Here is a 20162-nt window from a genome sequence, read left to right as displayed (position 1 = left end):
ATAGTTACATTTTTACATTTTTTCCCATTTTTGATTTTTTTTTAAGTAATCTCCACACTTTTCCACAGTGGTTGGCACCAAGTTACACTTTCATCAACAATACACAAGTGTTCCCTTTTCTTCACATTCTTGCCAGCACTTGTTATCTCTTGTCTTATTAGTGCTAGCCATCCTAATAGGCGTGAAGTGGTGTCTCATTGTGGTTTTGATTTGAATTTCCCTCATGGTTGGTGAGACTGAGCACCTTTTCATGTACCTGCTGGCCATTTGTATGTCTTGTGTGTAAAAATGTCTATTCAGGTCCTTTGCCCATTTTTTTGATTGTGTCTCTCTTTTTTTTTTTTTTTTTTTTTTGCTGCTGTTGAGTTGTATTATCTCCTTTCATATTTTAGATACTAACTCCTTGTTAGGTGGTTTGCAGATATTTTCTCCCATTCCATAGGTTGCCTGTTCTTTTTGTTCCTTGTTTCTTTTGCTGTGCAGAGCTTTTTATTTTATTTTATTTTAGATTTTATTTATTTGACAGGCAGAGATCACAAGTAGGCAGAGCAGCAAACAAAGAGAGAGAGAAAGCAGGCTCCCCACCGAGCAGAGAGCCCGAAGCGGGGCTCGATCCCAGGTCCCTGAGACCATGACCCAAGCTGAAGGCAGAGGTCTAACCCACTGAGCCACCCAAGCACCCCATTTTTATTTATCATTATATCATAAGTGTACTCTTCAGTCTCCATCCTCCCCACTCACCTCACCTCTGGTAGCTGTCAGTTTGTTCTCTGTAGTTAAGAGTCCGTTTCTCGGTTTGTGTCTGCTCTTCTTCTTTGTTCATTTGTTTTGTTTCTTAAACTGCACACATGAGTGAAATCATATGGTATTTGTCTTTCTCTGCTGACTTATTTCACTTAGGGTGATACTGTGTGGCTCCATCCATGTTGTTGCAAATGGCAAGCTCTTATTCTTTTTTATGGCTGAGTAATATTCTATGGTGTGTGTGTGTGTGTGTGTGTGTGTGACATCTTTATCCATTCATTTATTGAAGGACAATTGGGCTGCTTCCATATCTTTGTTATTGTAAATGCTATAATCAACGGGTGCATGTATCTTTTCAATTTAGTGTTTCCATTTTCTGTGGGTAATACCCAGTAGTGTGATTACTGGGTTGTAGGATTGTTCTATTATTTATTTATTTGACAGAGATCACAAGTAGGCAGAGAGGTAGGCAGAGAGAGAGGAAGGGAAGCAGGCTCCCCACTGAGCAGAGAGCCTGATGCGGGGCTTGATCCCAGGACTCCATTCATGACCTGAGCCCAAGGCAGAGAGAGACTTAACCCACTGAGCCACCCAGGTGCCCCAGGATAGTTCTATTTTTAACTTTTTGGGAACCCCTGTACTTTTTCCAGAGTGGCTGCATTCCAGTTGCATTCCCACCAACAGTGCACAAGGGTTCCTTTTTCCTCCACATCTTCAACACTTGTTTCTTGTGTGGTTGACAGGTGTGAGGTGATATCTTATTGTACTTTTGATTTGCATTTCCCTGATGATAAGTGATATTGAGCATCTTTTCATGGATCTGTTGGCCATCTGGATGTCTTCTTGGAAAATGTCTGTTCCTGTCTTCTGCCCATCTTTTAATTTCATTATTTATTTTGGGGATATTGAATTGTATCAGCTGTTTATATATCTTGGATACTAACCCCTTATTGGATATGTCATTTACAAATATCTTCTCCCATTCAGTAAGTTGCTTTCATGCAGAACTTTATAGTTTGATGTAGTACCACTTATTTTTATTTCTGTCACTTGTATTTTTGATGTCATATTGCAAAAGGCTTGTCAAGACCAGTATCAACATTTTTGTCTATTTTTCTCTTCTAGGATTTTTATAGTTTCAGGATTACATTTAAGTCCTTAATTTATTTCATGATAATTTCATGAGTATAGGTGAGGGGTCCTATTTTATTCTTTTGCATATGATTATCCAGTTTTCCTGGCATTTATTGAAAAGACTGTCCTTTCTCCATTGGATCCCTTGTCAAATATTAGTTGACTATATATTTGGGTTTATTTCTAGGTGCTCCGTTTTGTTCTGTTGGTCTGTGTATCTGTTTTTCTTCCAGTACCTTACTTGTTTTGATTCTTATCACTTTGAAATAATAGTTCGAAATCAGGAAGGATAATAATTCCTGCTTTATTATTCTTTCTCAAGACTTCTTTGGCCATTTGGGGTCTTTTGTGTTTCCATTCCAATTTTACGGTTGTTTTCTATTTCTGTAAAAAATGCCGTTGGAATTTTGGTGGTGTTTGCTTTGGAGATTATGAACACTTTAACAATACCAATGTTTCCGGGCACCTGGGTGGCTCAGTTGGTTAAGCAGCTGCCTTCAGCTCAGGTCATGATCCTGGAGTCCCCGGATTGAGTTCCACATCAGGCTCCCAGCCTCACAGGGAGTCTGCTTCTCCCTCTGACCTTCTCTCCTCTCATGCTCCCACTGTCTCTCTCTCTCAAATAAATAAATAAAATCTTAAAAAAAAAAAATACCAACACTTCCAATCCATGGCTTGGAGTATCTTTTCATTTATTTGTGTCTTCTTCAGTTTCTGTGATCAGTGTCTTAGTGGTTTTCACTTCCTTGGTTAAATTTATTCCTGAGTATTTCATTCTTTTTGATGCTATTATAAATGGGATTGTTTTCTTAGTTTTTCAGATAGTTTATTATTTCAGTACAGAAATGCATTTGACTTTTGTATATTGTTATTATCTCCTGCAACTTTACTGAACTAATTTATTAGTTCCAATAGTATTTTTGGCGAAATTATTAGGATTTTCTATATACAAGATCATGTCATCAGCAAATAGAGACAATTTTACTTTGTCCTTTGTAGTTTGGATGCCTTTTATTTGTTTTCCTTGCCTAGCTGCTCTGCTAGGACTTCCAGTACTATGTTAAATAAGAGTGGTAAGAGTAGGCACCCTGGTCTTGATCCTTAGAGGGAAAGCTTTCAGCCTTCCACTCTTGAGTATGTTAGCTGTGGGCTTGCCATCTATGGCCTTTATTATGTTGAGCTGCATTCCTTTTGTACTCATTTTATTGAGAATTTTTATCAGGAATGAATGTTGAATTTTTGTAAAATGTGTTTTTTGCAGATGATCTGCATCATCACATCATTTCTAAAATTATCATGTGATTTTTATGTTATTCTATTAATGTGGTCTATCATCTTTATTGGTCTACATATGGTAAACCATCCTTGCATCCCAGGGATAAATCCCACTTAACATGATGTACAAGCCTCTTGATGTACTGTTGAATTCAGTTTGCTAGTATTTTGTTGTGAATTTTTACATCTATATTCATTTGAGATTTTGGCCTATAGCTCTCTTGTAGTGTCCTTGTCTGGTCTTGGTATCAAGGTAATGCCAGCCTTGTAAAATGAATGTAGAAGTGTCCCCACTTCTTCAGTTTCTTTGATGAGTTTGTTAGGGATTGATATTAATTCTTTAAATGTTTGATAGAATTCATCCATGAAGCCATCTGATCATGGGCATTTCTGTGTGAGGTTTTTTTTCGTTGGTTTGTTTGTTTGTTTTCTTTAAAGTACCAACACAGGGCTTGAACCCACGACCCTGAGATCAAGACCTGAGCTGAAATCAAGAGTCACATACTTATCCAACTGTACACCCAGGTGTCCCTGTTGGAAGGTTTTTGATTATTGGTTCAATAGTAGTGGTATGTTCAAATTTTTGATTTCTTCCTGATTCAGTCTTGGTAGGTTGTATGTTTCTAGGAATTTACTTATTTCTTGTAGGTGGTCCAGTTTTGTTGGCATAATTGTTCATAAATGCCTTTTATGATTCTTTGTGGTTTTTGTGTATCCATTATAATGTCACATCTTTCATTTATAGTATTATTTGAGTCCTCCTTTTTTCTTGGTAAGTCTAGCCAAAGGTTTGTCAGTTTTACCACTTCATAACACCAGTTCCCAATTTTGTTGATCTTATCTATTTTTCTGCCCTTTATTTCTGCTCTGATCTTTGTATTTCCTTCTTTCTGTTAACTTTTGGACTCTGGGCTTAGTGTGTTCTTTTTCTGGTTCCTTGATGTGTAAAGTTAGGTTTTTTATTTGAGATCTTTCTTTTTCTTAATTTGGACGTTTATCACTATAAACTTTCCTCTTAGGACTGTTTTTGCTACATCTCAAGTTTCGTTTCATTGTTTCCTTTTTTGTTTGGAGGTATATTTTTTTACTTCCCTTTTGATTTCTTCTTTACTAGCTGTTCAGAAGTGTGTTTTTTAACTTTCACATGTTTGTGAATTTCCTAGGCTTTCTTTTCTTTGTTGTTGTTGATTTTTAGTTCCATACCATTGTGCTTAGAAAAGTTACTTGGTATGATTTCAGTATTTTTTAATTGCTAAGACTTGTTTTATGGTCTAGCATACAATGTATCCTGGAGAATGTTCCATGTGAGTTTGAAGAATATGTATTCTGCTGCTGTTGGATGGGATGTTTTGTCTATTTCTGTTAGATCCATTTGGTCTAAAATATAGTTGAAGTCTAGTGTGTCCTTATTAATTTTCTGTCTGGATGCTCTTTCCATTGTTAAAAATGGGGTGTTAAAGTTCTCTATCATATTGTTGTCTGTTTCTCCCTTTATATTTATTGGCATATATTTACATTTATATATAAGTTTATGTCTATTAAGTTTATAAGTTTACTATGTTCCTTTAGTGGCGGTATGTTTCCCTGATTCTTCACCACCCCTCTAGCCTTGTACAGATGTCTGCACATTTGAAGACACAGTCATCTCTTCCAGACTTTATGGACTGATTTTGATTAGGAAAGACCTTTACCCCTTGGGTGGGGACACACCAGAACATGTTGGAACCCTGGAACCACATGTGGGGGCTTGTGATGGTTCAGCTCAGGCTTCTGGGGTCCAAGACATCAACAGCTACATGGTTCTAGACAAGGACTGCAGAGAGATTGCAGTGACTACAAGGCCTGTTGGGAGTCCTCAACGGTGCCTCCAGGTCCAGTGGCCAGCGACCAAGGTGAACAGAACTGGTGATGTACAGATACTCGGTTGTGGGGACCACCCATGCCTTGCAGTGGCAGGGGTTGGATTAGGTACAGAGGTGGTAGCCAGGGCCAGCAGCATGGCACCACAGCTAACTGTAAGCACACTGGCAGCTGTCGCTGCAGACTCACCCTACAGGTACAGCAGAGCAGGACCAGCCAGTGTTGGGAATCTGCCTGGGGGCATGCGCATGTATAGTGGGAGGGGCTAGCTGCAGGTGAGCACCGCTGGTGCAGGCCAGCCCCAGGAGACAGGGCCAGGACCACAGGCAACTGTAAGGGCTCTGGATTTGGTGTTCACTGTTAAGGCTGTGGGATCTCTCCACTGGTGTGCATGTGCTGGTCAAGGTTGGCAATGGAAATCAGGCCAGGGGCATGTGGGTACACAGCCGGAGGGGCTAGTTAGCCCCAGATGTGTCTGCCGTGGTGGGGTGTCGGCCACCAGCATCTCGGCTGGCATCTGTACTCACAGCCACAGAAGCCAGGGCTGGCTGCCCACATAGATTCTAGTTCTGAGAGGGGGGGGTCCAGAGTGAGACGGGCGTCAGGTAGCTGTCAGCTGTGATGGGGAAAACCTTTGAGGGGAACCCTCAGTGGTGAAATCTGTAGGGGTCCATGCTGCTGTGTTGGTCATTGGTTTCTTCAGTGCAAAAGCTACTGCTGTCCTCCGCAGAACAGTTCACTGGGAACCACGGTCACTCCTGCTGGTGGCTTCTGCTGGTAGCCCTACTCTTCTTCCGGGCCCCTACTACCTCTGTATGTTACAGCATTTTCCACCTCTGGGTGGGATGAGACCAAAGTGGGTCCCTTGTCCAGTGCCCCCAAAGGCTCGGGGACCTGGGGGATGGGATGGTGCTGGGAAAGCAATCCTGTTTCTCCTTCCTCTTTTGTGTGGTGGTTCTCAGGTTTCATTGTTCCATTGTGTTGCTTGCTGAAGTGGAAGAGGACCTTGAACGCTATTTTTCTGTTTGTGGAGAGCTGTCTTGTTGTTGATGTTTATGGGTGGATGGAAGGTGGGTCTCCTACCCTGCCACAGTGGTGATGGCACTCAGCTTCATTATTCTTAGCAGTAACTTGACACCTCTTCTAAACGTAGGAAGTTCGCTTTCTAGCATGCTTTTTAAAGTATTATAGATTTAATACAGGCTTATTTTAAAAATTGGAAAATATAAAAAAGCAAAAGGAAGAATGTTGAAGCCATCTGCAATCTTAACATTTAGGAATAGTTATTTAGGAATAGCTATTTGGTAATTTTGGTGCCCGGGTGGCTTAGTCAGTTGAGCGTCCCACTCTTAATTTTGGCTCCGGTTATGATCTCCGGATCCTGGGATCCAGTCCCATGTTGGGCTTCCTGCTCAGAGGGGAATCTGCTTGTCTCCCTCTTCCTCTGCCCCTCCCCTGCTCCCCACGCTCTCTCTTTCTAAAATACATGGATAAATCTTTACTTTTATTTATTTTGAAAGACTTTATTTATTTGAAAGAGAGTGAGAGAGACAGTACAGCGGGGAGAGGGGCAGTGGGAGAGGGAGAAGCTGACTCCCCGGTGAGCAGGGAGCCTGATGGGGGCTCCATCCCAGGACCCTGAGATCATGAGCCGAGCTGAAGGCAGGTGCCGTGGTAAGTCTGGTTTTTTTTTTTTTTTTTTTTTTTTTTACAAATTGGTACATTTTGTAAGTCTTTTTAAAGTGCTCATGTTAAAATATAAATTTTATGTAGTTTACACAGATCTTGTTTTCCAAATGAAACATAATGTGAATTTCCAAAAGTGGCAAAATATCCTTCACAAACTTTATTTTAATGACTGCATGGTTATTTACACAACCATTAAATATTTTTTATATATCCTTTTATGTCAGTTCGTCATTGCTTGCAGGTTTAAGTATAAACTTGGCAGTGCCTCCAAGACTATTATTAAACTTTGCCTTGCCTCATCTCCTGCTTTCCTCCTTCACATTCTAGACCAGCTGTGCTCAGTTCCCATGTATCATATTCTGTCTCATCTCCTGGACTCTACCTATGTGTGTCATTCTAAGACATTTTTATTCTGTTTCTGCCTCATTCCCTCTCTCTACTTCTCCCACTCCTTTTTTTTCCTAGTTAACACCTACCAATCTTTGATGGAGGGTGAGTGTGTGGATAGAAAAATAGAGGGAGGCCTAGGACTAAGGCCTTGATACCTCATTTATAAAAGCAGAAAACCAGAAGAAGGATGTGGAAAAAAGATGAGGAAAAGCAGGAGAATACAGTATCACAGAAAGTAAGCAAGGAAAAGAAATGTCAAAATTTGTAGACCAACAGAACAGAATAGAGTCCATCAGTAGACCCATGCATATGCTGTCGATTGATTTTGACAAAAGACATAAGGTAGTCTTTTTAACAGAGGGGGCTGGAACAATCAGATATCCATATGGAAAGGGAGAACGTTAAGCTTTACCTCACACCATATACAAAATTAACTCAAAATAAATCATGTACCAAAATGTAAGGATTAAACTACACCATTTCTAGATGAAAACATAAAATATAATCTTTGAGATTTGGGGGGAGGCAAATGTCATTAAGAAGACTTTCACTGAAGGGGAGTGAAGACCAAAACCTGATTGAAGTGGGTTTCTTTTGTTTAATATTATTTTTTAATTTCCTTATAGTTCACATAAGTACAGTGTTGTATTAGTTTCAGGTGTACAAGTCATTGACTTCTGTACATTTGTCAGTACTGTTCAATTATGTTATTTAATCCCATCACCTGTATCCCTGCCCTCTAACCATCTGTTTGTTCTCTCTTAAGAGTCTGTTTCTTGGTTTCTCTTTTTTCTCCCTTTGCTTATTTGTTTTGTTTCTTAAATTCCAAATATCCGTGAAATCATATGGTATTTATCTTTCCTGACTTATTTCACTTAGCATTATTTGCTCTCATTTCATCTATCTTGTTTCAAATGGCAAGTAATCTTTCTTTCTTTCATGGCTGAATATTTCATTGTGTGTGTACATTGTTAAAAGGTTTTCCTTATAAGGCCTTAATTCGGACCTACTTTTTTGAGGGATTTTATCATAAATGTATGTTTTGTCAAATGCCTTTTCTGCATCTCCTGCAAGGATCAGATATTAATTGACTTGCAAATATTGAACCATTCTTGCAGGCCAGGAATCCCTCTTGATTATGCTGAGTGGTTTTTTTTAGTGTATTGTTGGATTCGATTTGCTAGTATTTTGTTGAGGATTTTTGTGTCTATGTTCATCAGAGATATTGGCCTATAGTTCTTTTTCTGTGGTGCCTTTATCTGATTTTGGTATCAGAGTGTTACTGTACTCAATTAATATGGAAGTGTTCCTGCCTCTTCTATTTTTTGGAATAGTTTGAGATGAATAGGTATTAATTCATTTTTAAATGTTTGGTAGAATTCACTGGTGAAGCCACCTGGTCCTAGACTTTTGTTTTTAGGGAGTTTTTGGTTATGGATTCGATTTCATTGCTAGTTATCAGTCTGCTCAAATTTTTTATGTCTTCCTGTTTCAGTAGGTTGTCTCTGGGAATTTATCCATTGCTTCTAGGTTGTGCAATTTGTTGGCGTATAGTTTTTCATGATCTCCTCTTACAGTCCTTTGTATTTCCGTGGTGTGTGTTATTTCTTCTCTCTTGTTTGTGATTTTATTTGGATCTTTTTTTCTTTTGATGAGTCTGGCTAAAGGTTTAATTTTATTGATCTTTTCAAAGAAAAAGTTCCTGGTTTAATTAATCCATTCTATCTTTTTTTTTTTTTTTAAGTTTCTAAATCATTTATTTCTGTTCTAATCTTTATTATTTCCTTCCTTCTGTTTTGGGGCTTCATTTGTTCTTTTTCTATCTCTCTTACTTGTAAGATTAGGTTGTTTGAGATTTTTCTTCTTGAGGTAGGCCTGTATTACTATAAAATTCCTCTTAGAACAGATTGTGTTGCATTCCAAAGATTTTGGATCATTGTATTTTTTTTTTTAAATTTTTATTTATTTAATTGACAGACGTGGTGGGAGCAGGAGAAGCAGGCTTCCCATTGAGCGGGGAGCTTGAAGCAGGGCTCGATTCCAAGATCCTGGGATCATGACCTGGGCTGAAGGCAGACACAACAACTGAGCCACCCAGGTGCCCTGGACCATTGTATTTTTGTCCTTTTTTTTTTAATTCCTCTTTGATTTTTTGGTTGACCCATTCATTTTTAGTAGCATGTTATTTAACATTCTTGTATTTATGCTCTTTCCAGATTTTTCTTATGTTGGTTTCCAGTTTTATACCATTATGATCAGAAAAGATGCATGGTAGGATTTCAGCCTTTAAATTTGTTGAGACTTATTTTGTGCTCTAACCTGTGATCTCTTCTGGAGAGTATCTTATGTGCACTTGAAAAGAATGTGTGTTCTGCTGTTTTTGGATGGAATGTTCTGAATATATCTGTGAGATCCATCTGGTCCAATGTGTCATTCAAAGTCATTGTTTCCTTGTTGATTTTATTTGGAAGATTAACCCAGTGATATATGTGGGGTGTTACAGGCCCCTGCTTTGCTCTATCACTATCAATTACCTTGGTATTAACTGCTTAATGGATTTGGGTGCTCCCACGTTGTGTATGTAAATATTTACAATTGATATATCTTCTGGTTCTATCACTCCCTTTGATTATAGCAAGAGATAAAGGAGACTGCATAGTCTTTTTTTTTCCCTCTTTAATTTTGTCTGATCTATATCTATGCTGGCTTTCTTCTCACTCCCATTTGCATAATAAATGCTTTTCCATCCTTTTACTTTTAATCTGCATGTGTCTTTCGGTCTGAAATTATAGACGGGTCTTGCTTTTTCACCCATTCCATCATCTTACGTCTTTTGATTGGAGTGTTTAGTCTATTTACAGGAAAAATGGGCATTTTAAATAACATAGCCATTCTGGAAAGCAGAGTCTCCTCATTCTTGGAGTTTGTTGTTGCTATACATCTAGGGTTTTCCTGTATTATATAGTCTTTGTGTGGCTGAATTCTCTGATTAGCTTAATGGTGAGCCAATAATTGGACACAGATTTTCTTAGATGCCTAGAACCACCGTCTTCCAGTCTTTGCAGAAGGACTCTATGTGCGTATTGGGGCAGGTCTTTAACCTTCAACCAAGCTGTTTCCAACTGTTTTAGCCTTTACTTTCTGCTTGAGTGGAGCCTCAAGGTTACCCCGAGTGAGCTCCTCAGACCTTCTCAGCTCTTTCCTGAGCATGTGCATGGCGCTGGCCTTCCATACCACTTTATGCATCTGTATTGTCCTGTAGAGTCCTGGGAATAGGCCACAGCATTTCAGAACATTTTTATGTCTCATTAAGACTTTCAGTGGGGTGAAGACTGAAACCTGATTGAAAAGAAACTTTTTCTTTTATCCCCCAGATTTTTGGTTATCCTATTGTGTTTTAAACAAACAGCTCTTTTTTTCATTTTTTTTGCTGTCTCTGGTAGTTGCCAGGCTGCTGGTCTTAGCTGTGATTGTGGGCTACTGCTTTTCATGGTCACCAAAGAGTTGGAGGAGAGGGTAGTGGGGACTTAAAATGCCACAAGGCTTATTGTTCATACCAAGATGTGGCTATTTTTTCTTGAACATGTTTCCCAATTGCTTAAGTCTTTGATTAGTTTATAAAGGTTATTGACATTCTTTTCCAGTGTTCTCATTGCTTTTGGAGAAAATTTTTAGAGGTCCTTACTCTGTTGTTTTTATTAATATTACCCGTATCTTAAGCTTAATTTTTTTTAAACTGAAAATACATTGTCAAATATGTTTTGAATACTAAAAGGTCTATTTATGCTGTAAAGAACAGTCAGGTAGGTCTTGTAGTAGTCAAATGTATTGTGGAAAGAGATGTTGGAAAAAAGGGAATGGTGAATTTTACATCCTAATTCTGTAAGTGCTCTATCTGGTTAGGAGGTACATGTAAATAACAGCTTGGAGGGAGGGTTATGTATTAAATAAAGTAGAAATAGCCGTTTTCCTCAAGATACATTAATAAAAAGTCAGGAATGTTATTAAGAATTAAGGTGGTCTCTGGCTATGTTAAACATGGAGGAATATTTTACTCTGGAAAATTCAACCTCCTTAAACACTTGAAAAAATAGAGGGGCTTCCTTTTTTCCAACAAATCACAGGTTAGATCAAAATCTCTCATACAGTGTCTCTTTAAGACTCTAAGCTTTAAGGCACTGAATCTTAAAAAGGTGTGCTGGGTCACACCATCCTCAGGCTGGTAGACAAAAGGAGACGGAAACGCAATGCTTACCCTCTTAAGCAGCAGTGAGTTCTGAGCCTCTAGCTGCCAGGACGTGCTTGATAAAGGATTCTCTTATGTGGGAAACACTCTCAAGGGCACATTCATATTTTGACAAATATCTCCCAAATTTGGAAGTCATGCACCGTGGTGCTGTGTAATCATCAGAAGAGTTAACTGCCCATCTGTAGTGGTAGCTCTTCGTGATCTAGTGCAGAGATGAACTTGGGCTCTAGGGCAGGACAATTCTTATCATTCTGTCCATGATGCCTTTCTCTTGTGTCCCAGAATTCATAGATATGTATATATTTATAATTTCAGGACTTTGGAGCCCAAAGACTTCGAGAAGAAGACACCTATTCACCACACTCTTGCCTAGAAGACAACCAGAAATATTTGGTAGGTTTTAGATTCTTTTGAAATATGAAAGTTAACCACAAGCAGATATAATCATGTCGTTGAGTCTAAAACTCAGTTCTTTTTGTATTTAATATTGAAGAACTAAGACAAGTGTCTGGTGAAGCATGACCCTTTGTATAAGCAGATGTGGAAAGGGGAATTCTTGTTTTTCATGCTTGAGCAGCAAGAACAGTAATCGAAGTTCCTGTAAATGGTTTTCATTTCTGTCCCTTTTGAAGTGTAATTAGAATGACTGGTCTATCATGTAGGTTACAATATTTGCTGGTAAACAGCTTATTCATATGTTTCTTCTGAAATAAGAGTGATTAAAATGCATGAGACTGTTTTCTGGAACGAATCATTCAAGCATTATTTCTGATGGTGGGAACTGAATTAGAAAAGTGAGATATTTAAGTATCCTCATATGGTATTTTTCCATGTAAGAGGATATTTTTCCCCACCTCAAACATTTGCTAACACCAATAATTTAAGTTGTTTTATGTAACATCCATTGAAGAATGAGCTATTGAAAAATACAAGCCATTTCCTGACCAGTGCCTCTTGGCTCTTGGTGTATCATTGGCTTTCTCTTACCTTTTCTTAATTTTTAATTTAGATGGAAAAAAGAATGGAGGGTGAGGAATTGGGGAACTGTGGAGAAGGGAATTATAAAAGCTCCTGGGACTGAGAATGTATACTATAGAATTTTGCTCAGATTCCATGAAAAATAATGATTCCTTTTCTACTTGGTAATGCAAATAGCCTAGCTGACCTCCAAGTACCTACCGTGCAACATCTGTTCTGAGGAGGGAAAGCATTTTTACACAGTAAAGATGGAAGATATATAGTCTAATCATTCTGTGGTATAGATCAATATTTTTAATACCAAGGGCTCATAATATGAAAAGCTCTTACCCCTCTCAGCAATAATTTTCAAGGGGAATGTACGTGACATCCTTTGCAAATTTCCACCAGTCAAGATGTCAATCTTTTGTATAGTCTATATTACTAAAGAAAGATAAAATTATACACTTGGAAAACAAAAGCCATCTTAAATGTGCTTTTATTCTATAAACTTGCCCCTTCCCCCAAATGACAAAATGCATGGCGGGGGCGGGGGGGTTGATGTCTTATCCATGGATGATAATTATTGCTACACGAGTGGTCCCCAAATTCATTGGGGGGGTAGGCAGAACCTATTAAACTTGTACTAATATTTTTAGCTAACAAGGGAAACAAATTAGAGTTTCCTAATAATGAACGTTAATGCTGATACTAATCAAATGAGAGTAAGTGCATACTTACCTGTGACATACCGGACCTGAGTATTCTGAGGAAAGAAAGGGAATTTGAGTGTAGAAGTTTTAACAGTGGTACTTTCCTTCACTCACTACTTTATCACATTGTGACTTAGGCAATTTACACTAAGTAGAATTTATAAGCCTAAGCACAACACAGTAATTAGATTAAAATTAAGCATCTTTAATGTGAAAATACCTATACCATTGTGTTTTAGAGACACAGGGTATTAAATGTTACAGCACAAATTAAATGAGTAATGAAAAAAATTTAGGATCAAGCTAAAGCCATTCTTAAAAACTTATGTTAAAAAAATTATGTAAAAAAAATTATGTAAAATTAGCTAAGCCTACACTTTGAGGAGTTAGGAAAAATAACAGGAATGTAGTAAGAATGAGCCAAAGCTAATAAAATAGAACACAAATACAGTTAGAAAAGATTTACGAAATGAAAGGGTTTTTGAAACATTGACAAAACTGCCAAGATGGATTTAAAAAAAATAGTCTAATAAACTTCAGGAATGAGTAAACTGTAGACATTTCAAAAGAGATAAATAATCAACTTAATGCAAAAACATATTTACTTATTTGAGAGAGATAGCACAAGAAGGGGGGAGTGGCAGGGATAGGGAGAAGCAGACTACTCTCAAATAAGGGACCCTGATGTGTTGATCCCAGGACCCTGGGATCATGACCTGAGCTGAAGGCAGATGTTTAACCAATTGAGCCACCCAGGTGCTCCTAATGTGAATATTTAAAATTTAAATATGATGTATTAAAAGTAAAAATAGATTATCAAGACAGTAAAAATTATTAGAGGAATGAAAACAATAGTTAAATTCTTCCACAAAGAAAACTCTGGGGCTGTAGGGTCTATAAAACATCAAAGGAGAACTTCTAATCTTCTAAAAAAAAAAATAATTGCAGAGAATTTTTGAAAAGAAATATTCTGGAACTCAGGAAGAGAGCATAATTTTGGTATACAATTCCAGTGAGGACAGTAAGGAAGAAAAAGTATAGGCCGTTACAAACTCAGCAATACAACAGTTTTCAAAAAAGTTAGTATTTCATAAGCAAGTTTTATGTATCCAAGGAATGCAAAATTGGCATACTAGAAAATTCACAATGAAAGGAGAAAAGCCATATAGAATTCTATAGATGGGAAAGCATTTGAGAAAATTCAGCATCCAGAGTATAAGCAAATTTCATACTTAATGAAGACAAGACTGAGTTTTCATTTGTATCAGAAACAAGACAAAAGCACCTGCCATCACTCCTATTGAAGAGTGTCCTTGATATCCTACCCAACACAGTAAGACAAGGAGAAGGAAAAAAGGATTGGAATGAAAAAAATTATTTTAATATACAAAAGGCAATCATTTCAACATAGTAGCCCCAATTAGAAGATGTATTTAGAAACAAATACTACTTACATTAACAAAAAATTACTTACAGGTTTTTTTTTTTTTTTTTTTTTTTTGAGGTATGAAACCTCCAGAGGGGAGCAAAAACGGTATTATTTGGAAAGACTAAAAACCTAAATAGAACATACTATGTTCATGGGTAGGAAATCTCAACGATAACAGATTTCAAATGGATCTTTGGATTCAGTGCACCTCCAATTGAAACCCCAGTAGAAATTTCCCAAAACAACACAACAAACCCAAGTTTTACTTCTATGAATGCATATGGAAGAGCAAATTGTATCTGCCACAACTGATATGGAACAGCAAATGCCAAAGAATCACCAAGATCCCCTTGATAGAAACCGTCAGGAAACAAGTCCTATCCCCTTCAAGGTCCGAGGTGGACTAAGAATCAAAATTGACATGGGACAGATTAACAGAAAATAAAATTTAATGGTATACATATGGGGAACCTACTCAGGCTTGCAAAGTTCAGAGACAGGCAAAATGAGGTGACTAGGTCATTCTGAACTAAGGAGAAAAGGGTAGAGGGTCTGGGATTTTAGAGGAAAGGACTGTACTTCACAGGGTGATGAGAGAAACTGTTTGGTAATTACATGTTTACAATTTTTTTTCTAAATTTTACCTATTTATTTGACAGACCGAGATCACAAGTAGGCAGAGAGGCAGACAGAGAAAGAGGATAATTAGATGTTTACCTGCCATACAGATGGCTCACCTAGATAAAATTTATTTTTGCTAATAACAGCTCATTCTAGGGAGGACTACCAATTTAGACTCTTAGATGCAGTGAAGGGAGGAACAAAAATTTCTCTTGAGCCCATAGGGTCTTGACTGCCTTTAAGAATAACTTTATACCAGGACGCCCGGGTTGCTCAGTGGGTTAAAGCCTCTGCCTTCGGCTCCGGTCATGGTTCCAGGGTTCTGGGATCGAGCCCCATATCGGGCTCTCTGTTCGGCGGGGAGCCTGCTTCCTCCTCTCTCTCTGCCTGCCTCTCTGCCTACTTGTGATCTCTGTCAAATAAATAAATATTTTTTTTAAAAAAAAGGAATAACTTTATACCTTCGGAGTAACCTTTATGCTGAAGTAGTTTGTTTTAGGGCAGCCTGCCCTGGGCTGCTACAGCTACTTCCTTTGAAACTTCCATGAATTTTCACGCATAAAAGTTGAGCTAACAGCAGATATGCCAAGGGTAACAATCCTGTCAGTGTAACTCAGAAAAATCATAGAGGCCACATTGAAAATGGGTAGGAAGGGTGGAGATGTGTTCAGGAACCAACCAGTCTGCAAGGCCAACCACCAATGGAAGGGACACCAGAAGCAGAGAGGAGCAGACCCTACAACCAGGCAGCCCAGATAAAGAAGTACCTAAACTGGGAAGACAAGTCCTTATTTGGTTTTTAAAAACCGGAGGGGCTTAACTTTGTGGGTGTTTCATAAGTGGGGCTTAACATCAGGATCCTTGAAAATCAGTGGGCTCAACTCAGAGCTGGAGAGCAATAGGAAGTGGAGTCCCCACCCTTAAAGAGAACAGCACAACAAACAACCCCGTCCAGATACAGCACAGAAACAGCAGTTTGAAAAGAGCCTAGGGCCTGTGGGGAAGGAGTTGTATTCACTAATCTCAGAACTGGTGGGGAGTGGGGGGTGGGGTGCAGGGAGGGATCTATAGGAGACTTCTCAAGAACAAAAGAGCTAATGGTGTCTCTTCTCTCCCCTGCTCCCCCAGCCCAGGTACACAGACACCTGCGGAAACCAGTACAGAACCCTCACCACTTAGCTTTTGCTAACAGCATGCCTTGCCACTGAGTTTTCCTGAAGACTGTCCCATTCAACCTGCCTCACTCCATAGGCCTCCCTCCAGAGTGATTCCTCATTGTGCCTCAACGGGGGTCAGCACCACTCCAGAGGTACTCTTGCCCTGGGGAGAGCAGAAGATAACCGCACACACAGCAGTTCAATGGCAGCCCCGACTGCCTGCCCCACCCACCAACAGAAACCCTCCGGGGGTGGGGGGGGCGGGGGTCAGCACAAAGAGAACCCAGTCATTCAGGGTCACTGCAACCACCACAGAAGACTGGGGACAGACATCTTCTCTTACTCCTGACCTTGCCCACCAATGAAAGCCCCTTGGGGACAACAGAGGGAGAGAACTCTATAGTTTGGTGCAACCATGGTTCCAGCAAGTGGGCTGAAGGCAAATATTGGGTCTGACCTAATTCAAGCCCAGAGTGGCCCCAGACTGGCACCTTAACAGCACAGGGACCAAACCCTGATGACAACAGGCAAAGAGGGCCAGGGAAGCCAACTAGACTAAAGGCAAATGTGGCTCAACGACAGTAGTAGGGTACATGCAACACACACAGGAGATCCCCCTGAAGCACCAGGGTCTCCGGAGGAGGAACACTGCCCTATAGGGCATTTCAGGATCACTTCATAAGGCCTCTCATTTCAAGATCAGGAGACCTAGCTGATTTGAATACACAGAAGCAGAATTAGGAATTATGCCCCAAATGAAACAACAGGACCAAGAAGAGAATGTAATTGTCATAAAGATACTCACTAGACTTAAGATTGAAAGATCCCCACGTGGCCTTCAGCAAAGAAAGAAAATATAAAAAAGAACCAATTAGAGATGAAGAGTTCTGAAATTAAAAATATGCTCAAGTCAATAAATAGTAGGCCAGAGGAAGCAGTAAAACAGATAGGAAGCTAGATGATGGTAATAGAGCAACCAAGCTGGACGGGACCAAAAAAAATGGTAAGAGAACTCAGCAACACCATTAGGTGTAATAGCAGTCACATTCTAGGGATCCCAGAAGGAGAAGAGAGACAAAAAGCAGAAATTCTGATTAAGTATCTGAAAACTTTCCTACTCTGGGGAAGGAAACAAATCTAGGTCCAGAAGGCACAGAGAGCCACCCAAAAAAAAAAAAAAAAAAAAAAAAATCAACCTAAGGAAGTCCACACCAAGACACAAAAAATGGCAAAAAGTAGTGAGAATTTTTAAAGCAGCCAGAGGAAAAAACAATTATATACGTACAAGGGAAACTCCATAAAGCTGTCAGCAGATTTTTCAGCAGAAACTTTGCAGGCCAGTGGCGAGGGGGTTGATATGTTCAAAGTGCTAAAGAAAAAAACCCTGCAGTTAGGAATACTTTATCCAGCACGACTGTCATTCAGAATACAAGGAGAGAGAAAGTTTTTCAGACAAAAGCAAAAGGAATGCGTGACCACTAAACCAGGCCAACAAGAAATACTAGGGGGAATTCTTTGAGTGGAAAAGAAAAGGCCATGATCAGGTATAAGAAAATTAGAGAAGAAAAAAATGTAAATATAACATGTTTACATGCTCAGGCACCTGTAAACATAAAGTAGATTAACCAGTACAGGGATTAAAGCACAAAGCAGTAAGATCAGTTAGATCTAGAAAAAGATCAGTAAAGGGATTCACAAAAGAATATATGGTATGATGTCATATACATAAATGTGTGGGGGTGGGAAGAGTAAAAGTTATATTGTCCATGCTACGCATAGCAATCTACAGATATAATGCAATCCCTAGCAAAATACCAACAGTATTTATCACAGAACTAGAACAAACAATCCTAAAATTTTAGGGACCACAGAAGACCCTGAATTGCCAAATCAATCTTGAAAAACAAAACTGAAGCTATCCCAAGTCCAGATTTTAAGATAGACTATAAAACTGTAGTAATCAAAATAGTATGGTACTAACACAAAAATAGACCTATAAATAACAGAAAAGAGAGCCCAGAAAGAAACCTACAATTACATGGTCAATTAATCTACAACAAAGGAGGTAAGAATATACCAGGGGAAAAAGCCTCTTAAACAAATGGTCCTGGGAAATCTGGACAGCTACATGCAAAGGAATGAAACTGGATCATTTTCTTATACCACACACACACACATCTCAAAAGGGACTGAGGACCTCAATGTGAGATCTGAAACTATACAACAAAGGAAGCCAGAGTATGCAGTGCGACAGTTCTCTTCAAAAAATGTTGGGAAAACTGGAAAACTAGACCACTTTCTTCCACCATACACAAAAACTCAAAATGGATTAGGGTTCTAAACGTGAGACCTAAAACATAAAAATCCTGGGAGAGTGCACAGGCAGTAGTTTCTCTGCCATCACCCATAATATTTTTCTAGGTATCTCCTGAGGCAAGGGAAACAAAAGCAAAAATAATCTATTAGAACTACATCTAAATAAAAAGCTTTGGTGCAGTGAAGGAAATAAACAAAACTAAAAGGCAACCTGCTGAACGGGAGGGGAGATTTGCAAATGACATATCCAACATATAAAGAGTTGATGCAACTCAACACCCAAACAATAATTAATTAAAACCAATTAAAAAAGTGGTCAGACATGAACAGATATTTCTCCACAAGGCATACAGGTGGCCCAAAGACCTGAAAAGATCAACATTACTCATCAGTGAAATGCAATTAGAGGTACAATAAACTGTCACTTCCCACCTGCCAGAATGGCTAAAGTCAACACCACAAGAAACAACAAGTATTGGCAAGGATGTAGAGAAAAAGGAACCCTCGTGCACTGTTGGTGGGAATGCAAGCTGGCGCAGCCACTCTGGAACACAGTATGGGGGTGCCTCAAAAAGTTAAAAATAGAGTACCCTAAGATCCAGTAATCACACTGCTGGGTATTTACCCACATAAACTGAAACAGTAAATCAAGAAGATGCAAGCATCCCTAGGTTTATTGCAGCATTATTTACGTTAGCCAAGATACAGAGCCAGTCCATGTATCTTTCCATAGATGATAAATACATGGTATAAATACGGAAGGGAGTATTACTCTGCCATAAAAAAGAAAATTTGTCATTTGCAACATAGAATTCTATCTTCTAAATCCATCTGAGTGAAATAAGTCAAAGACCTATCATAGGATTTCATTCATATATGGAATTTCAGAAATGAGAAACCAAAAAACATACTCTTAACTATAGAGAACTGATGGTTATCACAGGGGAGGTGGTTCGGGGTACAGGTGAAACAGGTGATGGGGATGAAGAATACACTTAGCACTGAGTAATGTATAGAATTTTTGAATCATTATATTGTACCCTTGGAATCTGTTACATTTGGATTAAATATGAATTAAAGATAATTTTTTTTAATTGAGCTGGTAGTTTCATTGAAATAGTCTCTTGGTCATCCTTATAATAGTTGAGCTCATTTTAGGAGGCAGTAAGTCAGGTATATTTTGGTTCAAGTAATCAGGTATTAAATAGGAGGCATTTTTATTGTCTATACATAAGCTGCTGTTGTGATTTCTCTCAAGTTTACATCAAGTCATTTATACTTACAGGGCTTCAGGAAAGAGGGAAGTTTTAATTCTCAAATGATTCCAAGTCAGCAGGGTGGGGGACAAATCAAAATGTTAGTTTGGAAAATCATAGCCAGACATTGGAAGATACTAGGAGAAATCAGGATCTAGTCCAGTTTATAATGCATAGCATTAACATCTAATATCTACAAAGATGTTGCATTTTTTTAAATGAAAGAGCCAAATTAGCAGTGGTTTGTTTGTAAAATTAGTTTAAAAACAAACTTGGCCTGAATATCTAAGTGCAGCAGGAATACTGGTTGACCATACAGAGTTTTAAAAACCCTGCTTTTGGGGCACCTGGGTGGCTCAGTGGGTTAAAGCC

The 20162-nt window shown here is 38.8% G+C and overlaps 1 long non-coding RNA gene across 4 annotated transcripts in view; it reads left to right on the top strand.

Moving 5' to 3' along the window:
* The window catches only part of LOC131837479 (uncharacterized), a 44194-nt gene extending 24562 nt beyond the window's left edge, over positions 1 to 19632 (top strand). For 2 of the 4 annotated variants that reach the window (XR_009356094.1, XR_009356100.1), the window contains exons 2-3: positions 11657 to 11734; positions 16190 to 19632. This is a non-coding gene — a long non-coding RNA (uncharacterized LOC131837479). Of the gene's footprint in view, positions 1 to 11623; positions 11735 to 16189 lie in introns of all 4 variants that reach the window. The other 2 variants (XR_009356088.1, XR_009356082.1) reach the window with 1 other exon arrangement.
* The last annotated feature ends 530 nt before the right edge of the window (positions 19633 to 20162 follow it).

The sequence above is a fragment of the Mustela lutreola genome, chromosome 1 (assembly GCF_030435805.1).
Source record: "Mustela lutreola isolate mMusLut2 chromosome 1, mMusLut2.pri, whole genome shotgun sequence".
In the NCBI taxonomy this organism is placed as follows: domain Eukaryota; kingdom Metazoa; phylum Chordata; class Mammalia; order Carnivora; family Mustelidae; genus Mustela; species Mustela lutreola.
The sequence above is the reverse complement of the archived record's forward strand: the minus strand, read 5'-3'. Positions and strand labels throughout refer to the sequence as shown.